This window comes from Hyla sarda, chromosome 1 (assembly GCF_029499605.1).
Source record: "Hyla sarda isolate aHylSar1 chromosome 1, aHylSar1.hap1, whole genome shotgun sequence".
NCBI classification, from domain to species: Eukaryota; Metazoa; Chordata; class Amphibia; order Anura; family Hylidae; genus Hyla; species Hyla sarda.
The window spans coordinates 590753643-590776276 of record NC_079189.1 but is presented as its reverse complement, the minus strand read 5'-3'; the positions used below and the strand labels follow the sequence as shown (position 1 = coordinate 590776276).

At 44.3% G+C, this 22634-nt stretch overlaps 1 protein-coding gene across 4 annotated transcripts in view; it reads right to left on the bottom strand.

Annotated features, from left to right (window-relative positions):
- Nucleotides 1-21275, bottom strand: part of LIFR (LIF receptor subunit alpha) — a 133356-nt gene extending 112081 nt beyond the window's left edge. For 3 of the 4 annotated variants that reach the window (XM_056546174.1, XM_056546202.1, XM_056546191.1), the window contains exon 1: nt 20954-21275. The gene's annotated coding sequence lies outside the window, so the exon portion shown is untranslated. The remainder of the gene's footprint in view (nt 1-20953) is intronic. The other variant, XM_056546180.1, reaches the window with a different exon arrangement.
- Nucleotides 21276-22634: the final 1359 nt, after the last annotated feature.

Genomic DNA, 22634 nt, shown 5'->3' with positions numbered 1-22634 from the left:
GCGGGCGATCCGATCGTTCATTCAAATCGCGCACTGCCGCAGATGCCGTGATCTGTATTGATCCCGGCACCTGAGGGGTTAATGGCGGACGCCCGCGAGATCGCGGGCGTCGGCCATTGCCGGCGGGTCCCTGGCTGCGATCAGCAGCCGGGATCAGCCGCGCATGACACAGGCATCGCTCCGATGCCCGCGGTTATGCATAGGACGTAAATGTACGTCCTGGTGCGTTAAGTACCACCTCACCAGGACGTACATTTACGTCCTGCGTCCTTAAGGGGTTAAGCTGATCCAGACACAGCTAAAAACAAAAGGATCAAATTTTGATCACCTAGATGCCATGGTCACTACTAACTGTGGCATCCAAGGGGTTAAGGAGCTGAGATCAGAGTAATCACAATATTAGCTGTAACTGTGAAAGAGCCAACTGCCGACGCCCTCACCCCACCCAACATCTGCTGTCGGGGGGGACTTGGGAGACACCCCATACACATTAGATGGTTGGCTTCAATAATCTGGTTTGGCCAACATTAAAGGGGTACTCCGGTGGGAAAAAAAAAATTCAAATCAACTGGTGCCAGAAAGTTATACAGATTTGTAAATAACTTCTATATAAAAATCATAAAGGGGTACACTGCCCCTAGACATCTTATCCCCTATCCAAAGGACCCCCGCGATCTCCCTGCTGCACGCGTTGGTTTAGAGTGTCAGGTGCAGCCATGGAGTCTCGAGACATCATGGCCGTGCCCCTTCAATGCAAGTCTATAGGAGGGGGCGTCACGGCCTTCATGCCCCCTCCCATAGACTTGCATTGAGGGGGCATGACCGTGACGTCACGAGTGGGGCGTGACCGTGACATCTCGAGCTTCCGCCCAGCATCGCCAGTCAACCGGCACAGAGCGAATTTCACTCCGTGCACCTGATGTCTGGGGTGCCGCAGCAGAGATCGCGGGGGGGGTCACCAGTGGCGGGACCCCCGCAATCAGACATCTTAGTACACCTTTAATCCTTCCAGTACTTATCAGCTGCTGTATACTACAGAGGAAGTTGTGTAGTTCTTTCCTGTCTGACCACAGTGCTCTCTGCTGCCACCTCTGTCCATGTCAGGAACTGTCCAGAGTAGGAGAGTTCCGGACATGCTGGAAAAACGAGTTTTGCTAAGTTTTGGAAGCTTCACAGTTTGGAGACCACAGTTGTAGAGATTACAATATGGCTGCATGATCAGACTACACAGGTTTGTCGTCTGTTACTATGGAGACACAAAGCTCTACAAGAAAACTGTAGATACAAAAGTGGGAGGTTTATCAAACCTTGTGCAGAGGGACATTTGTCCATAGCAACCAGATTCCAGCTTTCCAAGCATTTTTAAAAACAAAAGCTGGAACCTGGTTGCTATTGGCAACTGCTCCTTTGCACACCAGTTGCAAAGATGGGCACGGGCCTCGATGTAATGCAGCAGGTGCCAGTATTTAACGCCATCTTCATGGGAAAATTCTCCCCAAACTATCATTGAATGAACAGCCGTGCACTCAGATACACTTACATCACCCTCAGGGGCTCCTGACGTGGCTGTAACGGGTCAGGGAGGGAAAGAGCATTTAAGGAATCAGTAAACATGGCAACAGGAATGGTAAATAATATCCATGCCAGCGTTACGGGCAGTGCCCGGCGGACAACACTATGTGCGCTAAGAGGAAGAAGGAAAAGCTCATCCCTAAATACACCAAGAACCGGATATGAAGTTATACAATAGGAGAGAAGATCCTGAGAGACGCCAACAGCGCAGATCTGCCATCGCCTGCATATGAAGCCCTCCACCCAAAGCATGGCCCAACACCTTAGGGATGGACAAGTCCCACTCCCCCCACCCCATACAAGTCACATGATCCTATAATCACATGGATTTCTGTTAAAAGGGTACTCTGGGGAGCTCAACATATTCCTTATCCACAACGTATCCCCCATGTATCAACAAATCCCCCATCCACCAACGTATCCCCTATCAACGTAACCCCCATCCACCGACTTATTCCCACATCCACCGACTTATCCCCCCATCCACCGACTTATCCCCCCATCCACCGACTTATCCCCCCATCCACCGACTTATCCCCCCATCCACCGACGTATCCCCCCATCCACCGACGTATCCCCCCATCCACCGACGTATCCCCCCATCCACCGACGTATCCCCCCATCCACCGACGTATCCCCCCATCCACCGACGTATCCCCCCATCCACCAACGTATCCCCCCATCCACCGACGTATCCCCCCATCCACCGACGTATCCCCCCATCCACCTACGTATCCCCTATCCCCAGTCCGTCCCCAGACAATTCTGCCCACCCTCAGTGATGCCATCACATGAGCACAGCTCAAAAGGTGGGGCCTGGAGTGCTCAGGGGATGGGCGAGTTGCTGAGCCCTCCTGTGGATAGGGGATAATTTAAGTTCCCTGGAATACCATTTTAAAGAACTGGAGGGAAAAAACACCAGAAAAACATTAACAGTCTTGTTTACTACCTATAGAACTCTATGGGTGGAAAAATGCCCCAATATCTTAGGGAAAAATTTACCCAGAGCATGCAATTTTGATTTTGATTTTTAAATCAGCCTTATAAACACCACTTAAAGGGGTACTCCAATGCCCCAGGGCTGGGTGCAGGCTGCAGGGGTTGTGATGTCACGGTCACACCCCTTGTGACATCATGCCCCCTCAATGCACGTCTATGGGAGGGGGCATGGCGACTGCATAGACTTGCATTGAATGGGCATGACTTGACGCCATGAGGGCGTGGCGTGACACCATGGGGGCGTGGCCGTAACATCACGACCCTCGCAGCCCGCACCCAGCGTTCGGAACAAAATGTTCCGAACGCTGGGGCAGTGGAGTACCCCTTTAACAAAAACAAAAAAAGCACCATGTGGGTGTGACACTTTATATTTCCCTATCGACTCCCAGCTAACAATGCGAGTTGAAGTTCTGCAGCAGAATAGGAGCCACAGGTTGGGGGATATAAACAGCGCCACCATTATCCATGGGCCAATTGTAGTACTGCAATTCGGTCGCACTCATTGGAAAACAGCAATACCAAAAACAGCCGATGGCCAGGTGTGGCGCTGTTTGTGCAAGAAAGCCGCCATGTTTTAACTATCAATACAAGTGACGACAGGAAGAGCTACATTGTGCCTGTGCCCAGAGGTGTAGCAGAGGGGTCCCCTCCCCCCACAGTAGTTAATGGCCAAATTCATTACCCAGAGAGGATTAGTCAGCAAGTCATTAAAGTTACAGATTTATATAAGTGAAGCGGCAGAAATATTTACTGGTTACTATAAATCATGCGCGACCGGAGATTTATCGCTTTAACCATCGCATGTCCGTTACTAAAGGAGAATCTGAGCCCGAAGCTGCTGTGATACTGAATGTCGGAATTTACACTCACACATTATAATGGGAATAAAACGCAATCTTTGTATATCGTTCTATAAGGCTGCGTTCACACACTCAGGTTTTTTATTGCGGATGGAACAGAAAGTAGGAGAAGCCTCAGTCTTTCCTTTATAGTAATGATTCCCAACCAGTGTGCCTCCAGCTGTTGCAAAACTACAACTCCCAGCATGCCCAGACAGCCTTCGGCTGTCCGGGCATACTGGAAGTTGTAGTTTTGCAACAGCTGGAGGCACACTGGTTGGGAAACACTGCTTTATAGGTTTCCTCCATTATGATCTGTTCATGGATTTGTATTCAAAAACTGCAATTAAAAACCTGAACATTTGAACACGGCCTTACTTCCAGACTTTGTGTTTCTAATATCTAATCGTTTTCAAGATACTGTCAGGGAACAAGGACACATGTACATTCCACTCTGAGCTGGGAAGGAGATAACATTGTATCCAGTCTAGACAATGCTCTGTGAGTTAAACAGTGTGGACTGCAGACTGATACAATGCAGCAAACTATCAGAAAGATCTGTGCAGCTGCTGCTGTTGTGTTTAGCTCACAGAGCATTGTCTAGACTGGATACAATTGTCTCCACTTCTCAGCTGAGAGCAGAACTAGCTATGTACAATGTATCAGTCTGGAATCCAGGATGTTTAGCTCACAGAGCATTGTCTAGACTGGATACAATTGTCTCCACTTCTCAGCTGAGAGCAGGACTAGCTATGTACAATGTATCAGTCTGGAGTCCAGGCTGTTTAGCTCACAGAGCATTGTCTAGACTGGATACAATTGTCTCCACTTCTCAGCTGAGAGCAGGACTAGCTATGTACAATGTATCAGTCTGGAGTCCAGGCTGTTTAGCTCACAGAGCATTGCCTAGACTGGATACAATTGTCTCCACTTCTCAGCTGAGAGCAGGACTAGCTATGTAAAGGTTTATATACATAAGAATCTTCTTATTTACAAACAGCAAGCAGATATATTGAAGATTGTGCAGAATAAAAAGTCTAATAAAGGGGGACTCCACTAATTTATTTTACCCCTTAACGACCACGGACGTAAATGTACGTCCTGGTGCGGTGTTACTTAGGCCACCAGAATGTACATTTACGTCCTGTGTATGACCGCGAGCATCGGAGCGGTGCTCGCATCATACACGGCAGGTTCCAGCTGCTATCAGCAGCCGGGGACCCGCCGGTAATGGCCGACATCCGCGATCGTGCAGATGTCCGTCATTAACCCCTCAGATGCCGTGATCAGTAAAGATCATGGCATCTGCTGCAATGCACATGTTAAAATAGATGATCGGATCGCCCGCAGCTCTGGAGCGGGGATCCGATCACCTGCCTCCGTCCGTCTCCCGCTCTGGTCTGAGATCGAGCAGACCAGAGCAGGAGATGGCCGATAATACTGATCAGGGCTATGTCCTATGCATATCACTGAACAGTATTAACAATCATAGGATTGCTATAGATAGTCCCCCAATAAAAAAGAAAATTGTCAGTTTTTCCCATTTTATTCCCAAAAAGCCTAAAAAATTTTTTTTTATAAACATATTTGGTATCGGCACGTGCATAAATGTCTGAACTATCAAAATATAATGTTAATGATCCCGTACAGTGAACGGCGTAAATTTAAAAATAAAAAAAAAAAGTCCAAAAATGCTGCTTTTTATTCACAATTTAGTCCAAAAAATGTTTATAAAAAAATGATCTAAAAGTTTTATATATGCAAATGTGATATCAATAAAAAGTACAGATGACGGCGCAAAAAATGAGCCCTCATACTGCCCTATATACGGAAAAATGAAAAAGTTATAGGTGGTCAAAATAGGGTGATTTTAGATTACTGATTTTATACAAAAAGATTCAATTTTTAGATTTTTTTTTAAGCAGTACAAAAAATATATAAGTATCTAGCCATGGGTATAATTTTAATCGTATAGACCCACAGAATTAAGAACATGTCATTTTTACCGTAAAGTGTATAGTGTGAAAACGAAACCCTCCAAAATGTGCAAAATTGTGGTTTTCATTTCAATTTCCTCCCTAAAAAAATTGTAAAATGAGAGTTTTCATTACAAAATACAATTGTTCACGCAAAAAACAAGCCCTTATATGGGTCTGTAGATGGAAACATTAAAGAGTTAAGGCGAGGAGGAAAAAACGAAAACACAAAAATAAAATTGGCCTGGTCCTTAAAGGTGTACTCCGCTCCTAGACATCTTATCCCCTCTCCAAAGGATAGGGGATAAGATGTCAGATCGCTGCGGTCCCGCTGCTGGGGACCCCCGGGATCACCGCTGCGGCACTGCGCCATCATTGCTAGCTGTAATTACGGACGATACAGGGGACGGAGCAGCGTGACGTCAAGGCTCCGCCCCTCGTGACATCACGGCCCGTCCCCTTAATGCAAGTCTATGGCAGGGGGCGTGGCGGTCGTCACGTCCCCTGCCATAGACTTGCATTAAGGGGACGGGCTGTGACGTCACGAGGGGAGGAGCCGTGACGTAACGATGCTCCGGCCCCTGTATCACCCGTCATTACACGCAGAGCAAACTCGCTCTGTGTAGTAATGATAGCGCGGTGCCGCAGCGGCGATCCCGGGGGTCCCCAGCAGCGGGACCGCGGCGATCTGACATCTTATCCCCTATCCTTTGGATAGGGGATAAGATGTCTAGGGGCGAAGTACCCCTTTAAGATTAAAATAGGCTTGGTCCTTAAGGGGTTAAAGAGGACCCTGGCTCTCATCTCTGCATCCATTGGTCCACCATGGTCCCATCTCGTAAGGCGATTGGCTGAGCCGGCCATCACTTCTGTTCAGCACCAGTGCGCCTCCGAAGGTGGTGGTGGGAATGCACTGGGGAAAAGCGGGGGACAAGTACACAGAGGTGACAGCCGGGCCTAGCCGAACACTATGACCAGAGATGCACCGTGAGGTTTTGCAGCACCCCAAACTGATTTTAACTATTGAGTTCCAACCAATGCAACACAGAGAGCTGTATACAATCCTGTGCGCTGCAGCTGTTATAGTCAATATGCCGCAGAACAAAACGTTGAATTGTCGCCCTGTCCTTATGAATGTGAATAGGAAAGAAACCTATTAATATGGGCTACTTAAAGGGGTACTCCGCTGCTAGACAGCTTATCCCCTATGCGAAGGATAGGGAATAAGATGTCTGATCGCGGGGGTCCTGCTGCTGGGGCCCCCCCCCCCCAGCGATCTCCCACAGCACCCGACGTTTTTGGGTTCCTGCGGCAGTGGTCGTGACATCACGCCATGCCTCCTCCATTCATGTCTATGGGAGGGGGCGTGTCAGCGACACGCCCCCTCCCATAGACATGAATGGAGGAGGCATGGCGTGACGTCACAAGAGGGCGTGGCCGTGACGTCACGATCACGGCCTCCGAGTGTTCTGAAAAACACGTTTAGAACACTGAAGCACCGGAGTACCCCTTTAAGAAATCGTTCAATGTTTTATTTATACTATTAATCTGCATGACCGGTGGATCCCATGATGTTTATGCTGCACATGGTCGCTGCCTCTACCTGCTGTACAAATAATAATTTACTAGAGTAACAGGATATCCCCCTTTCCAGCTGCGGACAGTGCCCTGTTGTTCTGCACCATAATACATCGTACAAGCCCCAACCCCCCCCCCCCCCCCCCCCCCCCCACGACCTTCACAAGAGACGTCAGTGTTTGACTTCCCACTGTCCCATCCCTCTCTGTTCTCTCAATGAAAAAGGTCAAAACCTGGAAAACCCTGTTATGCAAGGACATTATCCACACTACAAGGTAAACGTAATAAACTTCCAGGAAACAGGGCGGTAAAGTGCTAAAATAGTTAAAAAAAAAAAGAAGGGAAACAAGGGCAAATCCCTGCTACGCCCGCACTTGTCACGTTCTTTAGGAACAGCGGAAACAGCTGAATGGAGGAGATTGGAAAATAAAAAGAAAATAAAAATAAATAAATATTCAAATAAATAAACAAACAGAATAAATAAATGGTAAAAGAAACAAACAAACAATAAATAAATATAACATCACATTTTCAAAGATCTAAACACATATAGATGTAAACAAAAATCATTTATAAATGGAGTCCAAAGAATACAGCCTAGGAGTACGTTCACATGTACAGGATCTGCTGCATATTTTCTGCAGCTGACTTTTCTACCCATTGAAATTAAAGTGATACTCAGCTGGAAAACATTTTTTTAAATCAACTGGTGCCAGAAAGTTAAACAGATTTGTAAATTACTAGAGATGAGCGAATTTACAGTAAATTCGATTCGTCACGAACTTCTCGTCTCGGCAGTTGATGACTTTTTCCTGCATAAATTAGTTCAGCTTTCCGGTGCTCCGGTGGGCTGGAAAAGGTGGATACATTCCTAGGAAAAGAGTCTCCTAGGACTGTAGCCACCTTTTCCAGCCCACGGGAGCACCTGAAAGCTGAACTAATTTATGCAGGATAAGACATCAACTGCCGAGCCGAGAAGTTTGTGACGAATCGAATTTACTGTAAATTCGCTCATCTCTATAAATTACTTCTATTAAAAAATCTTAATCCTTCCAGTACTTATCAGCTACTGCTCCAGAGGAAGTTCTTTTCTTTTTGAATTTCCTTTCTGTCTGACCACAGTGCTCTCTGCTGACACCTCTGTTCATTTTAGGAACTGTCCAGAGGTTTGCTCCTACTATGGACAGTTCCTAAAATGGACAGAGGTGTCAGCAGAGAGCACTGTGGTCAGACAGAAAGGAAATTCAAAAAGAAAAGAACTTCCTGTGGAGCATATAGCAGCTGATAAGTACTGGAAGAATTAAGATTTTTTTTTAATAGAAATAATTTACAAATCTGTTTAACTTTCTGGCACCAGTTGATTTAAAAAAAAATTATGTTTTCCAGTGGAGTACTCCTTTATGGTGAATGAGCGGATCTACCCCCCAAAAAAAAACGTGCACATCACTTCTTTTTGGTCGACCCACGCAAAATAGCCGCACTGTATGAGATTAAATTTGTGTCTGAATATCTACACCAGTGTTTCCCAACCAGGGTGCCTCCAGCTGTTGCAAAACTACAACTCATAGAATGCCTGGACAGCCTTTGGCTGTCCAGGCATGCTGGGAGTTGTAGTTTTGCAACAGCTGAAGGCACCCTGGTTGGGAAACACTGAGATACACTATAAAGAAAATGGAGCTACTCGCAAAGTAGTGGTATAAAAATATATGAAAAACTTTATTGATACAACAATGTAATACACATTAAAGGAGTAGTCCAGTGGTGAACAACTTATCCCCTATCCAAAGGATAGAGGATAAGTTGCAGATCGTGGGGGGTCCGACCGCTGGGGCCCCCCGACATCTCCTGTACGGGGCCCCGACAGCCCGTGCGAAGGGGGCGTGTCGACCCTCGCACGAAGCGGCAGCCGACACGCCCCCTCAATACAACTCTATGGCAGAGCAGAAGTACTGCCTTCGGCAATCTCCGGCTCTGCCATAGAGATGTATTGAGGGGGCGTGTCGGCCGCCGCTTCGTGCGGAGGTCGACACCCGCTATCTGGCCGGAGAGCCGGGGCCCCGTACAGAGAGATCGCAGGGGGCCCCAGCGGTCGGACCCCCCGCAATCTCAAATTTATCCCCTATCCTTAGGATAGGGGATACGTTTTTCACCACTGGACTACCCCTTTAAAATCATGTTCGAAATTATGTACAAAGGCCATATAAAAAGTTTTGAGCATGTGATGTGACCAAACAGCAGCAATTTAGGATTTTTTTATTTAAGTTTATGCAATCGTCAAACTGTGGCCCTCCAGATGTTGCAAAACTACAACTCCCAGCATGCCCGGACAGCCAACGGCTGTCCTGGCATGCTGGGAATTGTAGTTTTGTAACATCTGGAGGGCCACAGTTTGAAGACCACTGCTGTAAAGAAACCAGTGTAAATTTGATATTGCCGCATGGGTAACTATCTGAATTATTGAAATAAAATGTTAATGATTTACTAGCATTTAATTTTAATAGTTCAGATAGTTAGCCATGCGGCAGTATCTGAGATGTAAATCTTTTTTTTTTTTGTAAAAAAAAGGGGAGCGGTTTATTTACTTTACTCTTTTTATATAGCACTCCTATACACATGGGGGTATGTGCACACTGCAGAGCATTGCACCCGACCCATGTCTGTAGTACTACAAACACTAGGGTGCAATGCTCTGATGTCTGTAGTACTACAAACACTAGGGTGCAATGCTCTGATGTCTGTAGTACTACAAACACTAGGGTGCAATGCTCTGATGTCTGTAGTACTACAAACACTAGGGTGCAATGCTCTGATGTCTGTAGTACTACAAACACTAGGGTGCAATGCTCTGAACATACCCCCCCATGGATAAAGCAGTGTGTATGTAGTACATATACACTGCCGTACACATGGGGGCATGTGCGGAGCATTGCACCCTTGTGTCTGTACTACAGACACAGGGTTGCAATGCTCTGCACACACTGCTATACACACAGTGGTATATGCAGAGCATTTCACCCTTTGTGTCTGTAGTCCAGACACTAGGGTGCAAATGCTCTGCACACACCCCCAGGTGTATAGCTGTGTATGTATGTGTGTGTGTGTGTGTGTGTGTGTGTGTGTGTGTGTGTGTGTGTGTGTGTGTGTGTGTGTGTGTGTGTGTGTATATATATATATATATATATATATATATATATATATATATATATATATATATATATATATATATATATATATATATATATATATATATATATATATATATATATATATATATATATATATATACACACACACACATACATATATACACACACACACACACACACACACACACACACACTGCTATACACCTGGGGGTATGTGTGTGCAGAGCATTTGCACCCTAGTGTCTGGACTACAGACAAGAGGATACAATTCTTTGCACATGCCCCCATGGGTAAAGCAGTGTGCACTGCCGATATACACATAGGGGTATATGCAGAGCATTGCACCCTTGTGTCTGTAGTACAGACACTAGGATGCAGTGCTCTGCATATACTACCATGTGTATAGTAGTGTGTATGTAGTACACACTTACACCCCCCCCCCCATGTGTATAGTAATGTAACTGTGTACTACATACACACTGCTATACACATGGTAGTATATGCAGAGCATTGCATCCTAGTGTCTGTACTACAGACACAAGGGTGAAATGCTCTGCACATGCCCCCATGGGTATAGAAGTGTGTGTGTGTATATATCTATATATATATATATATATATATATATACACACACACAGCTATACACATGGGGGGTATGTGCAGAGCATTGCACCCTAGTGTCTGTAGATGACACTACGGTGTAAGGCTCTACAGATTTTGTGTGTGTCAATATGCAATGCGGCAGTAACAGTGGCAGGGCGCATTAAACAGCAGGAAACTGGCGTCCCGGTGGCAGTAGTACGGGTGAGGTCCTCCAGGCCAGGCTGAGGCGCCATAAAATGAAGGCACAATGTACAGAGCGTCCACAAGCAGCGGGGGAGGGGAGGAGAGAAGTAGCAGCACGTGGGATTGGTAAGCAGTGGGTCAGCAGAGGGAGGGACAGGGACTTGCACAGAGGCTGCGGCCTAGCGTCTGACCGAGCGCCCGCAGCAGCATTATGACAGCCGGCGCCCGGAAAACAAATCCTGTTATCAAATGTAATCGATTTTATTGAATAATCGTTGCAGCCCTAGATAGGGGATAAAATATCTGATCACGGGCGTGATGTGATGTCACGACCACAACCGCCTAAACCAAGTGTTCTGATTATAAAGTTCAGAACGCCGGGTGCCCGTATGGAAATCAGTGGGCAGTCCCAGCGGCCGCCCCTCCACGATCAGACATCTTATCCCCTAATTTGTTGGATAGGGCATAAGATGTCTAGGGACAGAGTAGCCCTTTAAAGGGGTACTCCATTGGAATTTTTTTTTTAAATCAACTGGTGCCAGAAAGTTATACAGATTTGTAAATTACTTCTGTTAAAAAAATATTAATCCTTCCAGTACCTATCAGCTGCTGTATACTACAGAGGAAGTTAATTTCTTTCTGAATTTCCTTTCTGTCTGACCACCTTGCTCTCTGCTGACACCTCTGTTCATGTCAGGAACTGTCCAGAGCAGGAGAGGTTTGCTATGGGGATTTGCTCCTACTCTGGACAGTTCCTAAACTGCTGTCAGCAGAGAGCAATGTGGTCAGACTAGAAAGGAAATTGAGAAAGAAAAGAACTTCCTGTGGATCATAACACCAGCAGACAAGTACTGGAAGGATTAAGATTTTTTAATAGAAGTAATGTACTAATCTGTATAACTTTCTGGAACCAGTTGATTTAAAAAGTTTTCCAGTGGAGTGCCCCTTTAAACCCCCCTTTATCCAGCATAGAGAAAATGGGATATTCTAGCACAGGATAGCCCAAACCAGAAGAACCATTGAGGACCTCACTACCATCCAGTTATCCAGAATATCTGGAAATTCAGCATTTTTAAGGTGCCAACAATAAAGGGTTAAAGGGATTTTTTTTTTTACGCAATATAATCTTACAAATCCCACTCTGCGCAATCGGTACCGACAGCGCTGACTTACAGGAAGACTCCGTCATGTTCATAAACACGGAGCCAGCGGTTTCCTCATCTGAGATTTCAGATACAGATAAAACAATTTACAGGTGGTAAAACCGAGTTCACATCTATAAAACAACCTGTATATAGGAGGACGAGGCAATGTATACCGCAACATACCTGATCCAAGGAATCCAATAGATCAAACCTGATCTAGTAATGACTGTACGGCACATTTCTGCCCAGACATCTGAGCATTGGAGTCCTGCAAAATACTTTATACACACGGGAATCACCCAAACAGTCTAATAGACTACATTCACCAGACCAAGCAGGAGTATACCGCCATATATGTGGTTAACTGTTCTGCTGGCATTTACATCAAACATTATAGGTGTAAGTGCAGCCTAAACCTGTACATAGCTAGTCCTGCTGTTATCTCAGAAGAGGAGGCGATTGTATCCAGTCTAGACAATGCTCTGTAAGCTAAACATCCTGGACTCCAGACTGATACATTGTACATAGCTAGTCCTGCTGTTATCTCAGAAGAGGAGGCGATTGTATCCAGTCTAGACAATGCTCTGTAAGCTAAACATCCTGGACCCCAGACTGATACATTGTACATAGCTAGTCCTGCTCTCAGCTGAGAAGTGGAGACAATTATATCCAGTCTAGACAATGCTCTGTGAGCTAAACAGCCTGGACTCCAGACTGATACATTGTACATAGCTAGTCCTGCTCTCAGCTGAGAAGTGGAGACAATTGTATCCAGTCTAGACAATGCTCTGTGAGCTAAACATCCTGGACTCCAGACTGATACATTGTACATAGTTAGTCCTGCTCTCAGCTGAGAAGTGGAGACAATTGTATCCAGTCTACACAATGCTCTGAGAGCTAAACAGCAGCAGCGGCGGCGGCACAAATCCCTGTGCTAGTTTGTTACAATGTATCATTCTGGAGTCCAGGCTGTTTAGCTCACAGAGCATTGTCTAGTCTGGATACAATTGTCTCCACTTCTCAGCTGAGAACAGGACTAGCTATGTACAATGTATCAGTCTGGAGTCCAGGATGTTTAGCTCACAGAGCATTGTCTAGTCTGGATACAATTGTCTCCACTTCTCAGCTGAGAACAGGACTAGCTATGTACAATGTATCAGTCTGGAGTCCAGGCAGTTTAGCTCACAGAGCATTGTCTAGACTGGATACAACTGTCCCCCCTCCGGTTCACTGTCTCTGTATATTTAGTCCCTGTTCACATCTCGCTCCATACATTTTCCCTAAGTGCGGACAATGTAAAGATTCTTTTTCATGTCTCCTGATAATCTGGAATATGTCACAGGTCCTATAGATGTCACTATATACACTCTGCATATATGTAGTAAAGGGGCGGTGGGTCTTTTTCGGTGGTTCCTGGGAATATCTGTCAGCGCTCTGTGACCTCACAATGATTCAGTAGTTCTCCTGGCAGAGGTTACAGTTTAGAGAAGTTCTTCTCTCCCCTCCGTCCACACCCAGAGCCTGCGCCCCCAGATCTGCGGTCCCCCCGCCCGCCGACACAGGAGGGAACCTACTGCAACCTACAGTACCTTCTATTTATAAAACACAGCTCATCCGTATACACTGTATCCACATGAGAGATGACAACAATGTATATACACATCACTACAGGCAGCTGCACGGTGTCATTACTGGGCGCGCATATATACACACACACACACTATAATATTATATATATATATATATATATATATATATATATATATATATATATATATATATATAGCAGAGCTCAGTTTGTTCCTCTGATCAGAATGGGACAGGGAAATCTATCACCGGTTGGTGGTTGTGCCATATTTATCGCCACAGACATGCTGGGAGTTAAAATTCTGCAACAGCTGGAGGCACCCTGGTTTGGAAACACTGGCCTAATGCAGTGTTTCCCAAGCAGGGTGCCTCCAGCTGTTGCAAAACTAAAACTCCCAGCATGCCCGGACAGCCTTCGGCTGTCCGGGCATGCTGGGAGTTTTAGCTTTGCAACAGCTGGAGGCACCCTGGTTGGGAAACACTGCCGTAATGTGTTACATGACAGAGGCTCCTAATGGTTACAATGGAGGGAGGACGCTGATCTGTAAACAATGTGGACCCCTCTAGATTCCAGAAATTTTGATAATTATAGGAATTATGGGCTCAGTGCTGGTCAGGGGGCGCTATGTCAATCCTAATACAAAGAGACACGGCTCTAGGGATTTATACATTACTGGTCCCAGAGGTCGTCACCAGTCACCCCAAGAGGCCAGAGCTGAGCAATGTGAACATAGGGATAGATTATATACACACAAAACAGTGCCCGTCATATATATATATATATATATATATATACACATACACACACACACACATCTGTACCCATTCTGTAAATATATATATATTTTCACACAAAACAGTGCCCATCATGTCAAATATATATACACACACACACCAGTGCCCATTATGTATTTATATATTATACACACACAACAGTGCCCATCATGTAATACACACACACACAACAGTGCCCATCATGTATTTATATATTATATACACACACAACAGTGCCCATCATGTAGTAGACACACAACAGTGCCCATCATGTAGTAGACACACAACAGTGCCCATCATGTAATACACACACACACAACAGTGCCCATCATGTAATACACACACACACAACAGTGCCCATCATGTAATACACACACAACAGTGCCCATCATGTAATAGACACACACAACAGTGCCCGTCATGTAATAGACACACACAACAGTGCCCGTCATGTAATAGACACACACAACAGTGCCCGTCATGTAATAGACACACACAACAGTGCCCGTCATGTAATACACACACAACAGTGCCCGTCATGTAATACACACACACACACACACAACAGTGCCCATCATGTAATACACACACACACACAACAGTGCCCGTCATGTAATAGACACACACAACAGTGCCCGTCATGTAATAGACACACACAACAGTGCCCGTCATGTAATAGACACACCCAACAGTGCCCGTCATGTAATACACACCCAACAGTGCCCGTCATGTAATACACACACAACAGTGCCCGTCATGTAATACACACACAACAGTGCCCGTCATGTAATACACACAACAGTGCCCGTCATGTAATACACACAACAGTGCCCGTCATGTAATACACACAACAGTGCCCGTCATGTAATACACACAACAGTGCCCGTCATGTAATACACACAACAGTGCCCGTCATGTAATACACACAACAGTGCCCGTCATGTAATATACACAACAGTACCCGTCATGTAATATACACAACAGTGCCCATCATGTAATATACACACACAACAGTGTCCATCGTGTAATATACACAACAGTGCCCATCATGTAATATACACAACAGTGCCCATCATGTAATATACACACAACAGTGCCCATCATGTAATATACACACAACAGTGCCCATCATGTAATATACACAACAGTGCCCATCATGTAATATACACAACAGTGCCCATCATGTAATATACACAACAGTGCCCATCATGTAATATACACAACAGTGCCCATCATGTAATATACACAACAGTGCCCATCATGTAATATACACACAATACAGTGCCCATCATGTAATATACACACAACAGTGCCCATCATGTAATATACACACAACAGTGCCCATCATGTAATATACACACAACAGTGCCCATCATGTAATATACACACAACAGTGCCCATCATGTAATAGACACAAAACAGTGCCCATCATGTAAAATATATATACACACACACACACCAGTGCCCATTATGTATTTATATATTATACACACACACACAACAGTGCCCATCATGTAATAGACACACACAACAGTGCCCATCATGTAGTAGACACACACAACAGTGCCCATCATGTAATATACACACACAACAGTGCCCATCATGTAATATACACAACAGTACCCATCATGTAATATACACAACAGTGCCCATCATGTAATATACACAACAGTGCCCATCATGTAATACACACACACACACACAACAGTGCCCATCATGTAATATACACACACAACAGTGCCCATCATGTAATAGACACAAAACAGTGCCCATCATGTAATATACACACACACACAACAGTGCCCATCATGTAATATACACACACAACAGTGCCTATCATGTAGTAGACACACACAACAGTGCCCATCATGTAATACACACACAACAGTGCCCATCATGTAATCACACACACACACAACAGTGCCCATCATGTAATATACACAACAGTACCCATCATGTAATATACACAACAGTGCCCATCATGTAATATACACAATACAGTACCCATCATGTAATATACACAACAGTACCCATCATGTAATATACACAACAGTACCCATCATGTAATATACACAACAGTACCCATCATGTAATATACACAACAGTGCCCATCATGTAATATACACAACAGTGCCCATCATGTAATATACACAACAGTGCCCATCATGTAATATACACAACAGTGCCCATCATGTAATATACACAACAGTGCCCATCATGTAATATACACAACAGTGCCCATTATGTAATATACACAACAGTGCCCATCATGTAATATACACAACAGTGCCCATCATGTAATATACACACAACAGTGCCCATCATGTAATATACACACAATACAGTGCCCATCATGTAATATACACACAACAGTGCCCATCATGTAATATACACACAACAGTGCCCATCATGTAATATACACACAACAGTGATCATCATGTAATATACACACAACAGTGCCCATCATGTAATATACACACAACAGTGCCCATCATGTAATATACACACAACAGTGCCCATCATGTAATATACACACAACAGTGCCCATCATGTAATATACACACAACAGTGCCCATCATGTAATATACACACAACAGTGCCCATCATGTAATATACACACAACAGTGCCCATCATGTAATATACACACAACAGTGCCCATCATGTAATATACACACAACAGTGCCCATCATGTAATATACACACAACAGTGCCCATCATGTAATATACACACAACAGTGCCCATCATGTAATATACACACAACAGTGCCCATCATGTAATATACACACAACAGTGCCCATCATGTAATATACACACAACAGTGCCCATCATGTAATATACACACAACAGTGCCCATCATGTAATATACACACAACAGTGCCCATCATGTAATATACACACAACAGTGCCCATCATGTAATATACACACAACAGTGCCCATCATGTAATATACACACAACAGTGCCCATCATGTAATATACACACACAACAGTGCCCATCATGTAATATACACACACAACAGTGCCCATCATGTAATATACACACACAACAGTGCCCATCATGTAATATACACACACAACAGTGCCCATCATGTAATATACACAACAGTGCCCATCATGTAATATACACAACAGTGCCCATCATGTAATATACACAACAGTGCCCATCATGTAATATACACAACAGTGCCCATCATGTAATATACACAACAGTGCCCATCATGTAATATACACAACAGTGCCCATCATGTAATATACACAACAGTGCCCATCATGTAATATACACAACAGTGCCCATCATGTAATATACACAACAGTGCCCATCATGTAATATACACAACAGTGCCCATCATGTAATATACACAACAGTGCCCATCATGTAATATACACACAATACAGTGCCCATCATGTAATATACACACAACAGTGCCCATCATGTAATATACACACAACAGTGCCCATCATGTAATATACACACAACAGTGCCCATCATGTAATATACACACAACAGTGCCCATCATGTAATATACACACAACAGTGCCCATCATGTAATATACACACAATACAGTGCCCATCATGTAATATACACACAATACAGTGCCCATCATGTAATATACACAACAGTGTCCATCATGTAATATACACACAACAGTGCCCATCATGTAATATACACACAACAGTGCCCATCATGTAATATACACACAACAGTGCCCATCATGTAATATACACACAACAGTGCCCATCATGTAATATACACACAACAGTGCCCATCATGTAATATACACACAACAGTGCCCATCATGTAATATACACACAACAGTGCCCATCATGTAATATACACACAACAGTGCCCATCATGTAATATACACACAACAGTGCCCATCATGTAATATACACAACAGTGCCCATCATGTAATATACACACAACAGTGCCCATCATGTAATATACACACAACAGTGCCCATCATGTAATATACACACAACAGTGCCCATCATGTAATATACACACAACAGTGCCCATCATGTAATATACACACAACAGTGCCCATCATGTAATATACACACAACAGTGCCCATCATGTAATATACACAACAGTGCCCATCATGTAATATACACAACAGTGCCCATCATGTAATATACACAACAGTGCCCATCATGTAATATACACACAATACAGTACCCATCATGTAATATACACACAATACAGTACCCATCATGTAATATACACAACAGTGCCCATCATGTAATATACACACAACAGTGCCCATCATGTAATACACACACACACAACAGTGCCCGTCATGTAATATACACACACAACAGTGCCCATCATGTAATAGACACAAAACAGTGCCCATCATGTAAAATATATATACACACACACACACCAGTGCCCATTATGTATTTATATATTATACACACACAACAGTGCCCATCATGTAATATACACAACAGTGCCCATCATGTAATATACACAACAGTGCCCATCATGTAATATACACAACAGTGCCCATCATGTAATATACACAACAGTGCCCATCATGTAATATACACACAACAGTGCCCATCATGTAATATACACACAACAGTGCCCATCATGTAATATACACACAACAGTGCCCATCATGTAATATACACAACAGTGCCCATCATGTAATATACACAACAGTGCCCATCATGTAATATACACAACAGTGCCCATCATGTAATATACACAACAGTGCCCATCATGTAATATACACAACAGTGCCCATCATGTAATATACACACAATACAGTACCCATCATGTAATATACACACAATACAGTACCCATCATGTAATATACACAACAGTGCCCATCATGTAATATACACACAACAGTGCCCATATACACACAATACAGTACCCATCATGTAATATACACACAATACAGTACCCATCATGTAATATACACAACAGTGCCCATCATGTAATATACACAACAGTGCCCATCATGTAATATACACAACAGTGCCCATCATGTAATATACACACAACAGTGCCCATCATGTAATATACACACAACAGTGCCCATCATGTAATATACACACAACAGTGTCCATCATGTAATATACACAACAGTGCCCATCATGTAATATACACACAACAGTGCCCATCATGTAATATACACACAACAGTGCCCATCATGTAATATACACACAACAGTGCCCATCATGTAATATACACAACAGTGCCCATCATGTAATATACACAACAGTGCCCATCATGTAATATACACAACAGTGCCCATCATGTAATATACACAACAGTGCCCATCATGTAATATACACACACAACAGTGCCCATCATGTAATATACACACACAACAGTGCCCATCATGTAATATACACACACAACAGTGCCCATCATGTAATATACACACACAACAGTGCCCATCATGTAATATACACACACACAACAGTGCCCATCATGTAATATACACACACAACAGTGCCCATCATGTAATATACACACACAATACAGTGCCCATCATGTAATATACACACAATACAGTGCCCATCATGTAATATACACACACAATACAGTGCCCATCATGTAATATACACACAACAGTGCCCATCATGTAATATACACACAACAGTGCCCATCATGTAATATACACACAACAGTGCCCATCATGTAATATACACACAATACAGTGCCCATCATGTAATATACACACAATACAGTGCCCATCATGTAATATACACACAATACAGTGCCCATCATGTAATATACACACAATACAGTGCCCATCATGTAATATACACACAATACAGTGCCCATCATGTAATATACACACAATACAGTGCCCATCATGTAATATACACACAATACAGTGCCCATCATGTAATATACACACAATACAGTGCCCATCATGTAATATACACACAATACAGTGCCCATCATGTAATATACACACACAATACAGTGCCCATCATGTAATATACACACAACAGTGCCCATCATGTAATATACACACAACAGTGCCCATCATGTAATATACACACAACAGTGCCCATCATGTAATATACACACAATACAGTGCCCATCATGTAATATACACACAATACAGTGCCCATCATGTAATATACACACAATACAGTGCCCATCATGTAATATACACACAATACAGTGCCCATCATGTAATATACACACAATACAGTGCCCATCATGTAATATACACACAATACAGTGCCCATCATGTAATATACACACAATACAGTGCCCATCATGTAATATACACACAACAGTGCCCATCATGTAATATACACACAATACAGTGCCCATCATGTAATATACACACAACAGTGCCCAGTTAATATGCACTAGTCCACAGCAGCAGTCCCATGTAACACAGCAGCAGTCCCATGTAACACAGCAGCAGTCCCATGTAACACAGCAGCAGTCCCATGTAACACAGCAGCGGCCCCACGTAACCCGCAGCCCCCGCGCTGCACACAATGACCCGGCTCCGGAGCAGCCGCAGCCCCTCCATCCCCGGCCCTTCCTCTCCTCCCCGCAGTTCTCACTCACACAGCCGGTGCCCGGTGCCGTCCGCGGGATGCGTCACCTCCGTCCTCCGCTCACACTGACAGTAAATCCCGGATCCCAGCTGCGGGAATCTGCACGGAGTGACGTCTGCTCCGGGACCGGCGCTGCCCAGCCCGCCCCCTAGTGTCTGAGGGAGAGGACGCGCCTGCCTCACCGCATGGAAATGCATGGAGAGTGTGTACAAACCACAGCACGCCCCCTAGTGTCTGAGGGCGGAGCCTACATGAGAATGTGGAGTCTGTTGGGGCGGGGCCTGTCTGTGTTTACGGATCTACGACCTGAGGGGGAGATTTATCAAGACCTGTGCAAAGGAAAAGATGCCCAGATGCCCAGTTGCCCATAGCAACCAATCAGATCACTACTTTCATTTTGCAGAGGCCTTGTAAAAAATGAAAGAAGCGAGCTGATTGGTTGCAACAAATAAAGAGCTCCCTGCTGTACTTTATACTGTGTACTCATTACATATAGGGGTATATCATGTCCTGGTGCAGTGGTCCCCAACCAGGGTGCCTCCAGTTGTTGCAAAACTACAACTCCCAGCATGCCCGGACAGCCGTTGGCTGTCTGGGCATGCTGGGAGTTGTAGTTTTGCAACAACTGGAGGCACCCTGGTTGGGGAACACTGTCCTGGTGCGTCCACTTACTGGCCACTTTTATTAAGTAACACCTGTTTAATATCTTGTTTACACAAATAGCTATTTAGGCATGTAGATGTGGGCAAGACAACATGCGGGAGCTGAGACCCAGCATCAAAATGGGAAAAAAAATGGGGATTAAAATGACTTTGAACGTGAATGGTTGTTGGTGCCAGACGGACTGGTTTGAGTATTTCGCAAACTGTTCATCTATTGGGATTGTCAGGGTTTATAGAGAATGGTCCAAAAAAGAGAAAATATCCAGTGTGCCGCAGTTGTGAGAGGAGAATGGGTGGACTGGTTGGAGATGACAGAAAGGCAACAGTAGCTCAAATAGCTTTTTGTTACAACCAATGTCTGCAGAATACCATCTCTGACATCACTACACGTCCAACCTTGAAGCAGATGGGCTACAGCAGCCGAAGACCACACCGGGGGCCACTCCTGTCAGCTAAGAACTGGAAACTGAGGCTACAATTCACACAGGCACCAAAATTGGATAATGGAAGAACGTTGTCTGGTCTGAGGAGTCTCCATTCCAGCTGTGACATTCAGATGGCAGGGTCAGAATTGGGTGTAAACAACATAAAACATGGATCCATGCGGCATTGTATCAGGTCCAGGCTGGTGCTGGTGTAATGGTGGAATGGTTCTGATGATACTTCCAGCAGGATAATGCCCCATGTCACATGACATCATCTCATACAGGACAATGAGGTCACATGACATCATCTCATACAGGACAATGAGGTCACATGACATCATCTCATACAGGACAATGAGGTCACATGACATCATCTCATACAGGACAATGAGGTCACATGACATCATCTCATACAGGACAATGAGGTCACATGACATCATCTCATACAGGACAATGAGGTCACATGACATGATCTCATACAGGACAATGAGGTCACATGACATCATCTCATACAGGACAATGAGGTTACATGACATGATCTCATACAGACTGCTGAGACACAATTAGCTCCTAGCAGGCTATAACTACCCCTCCCCCTTA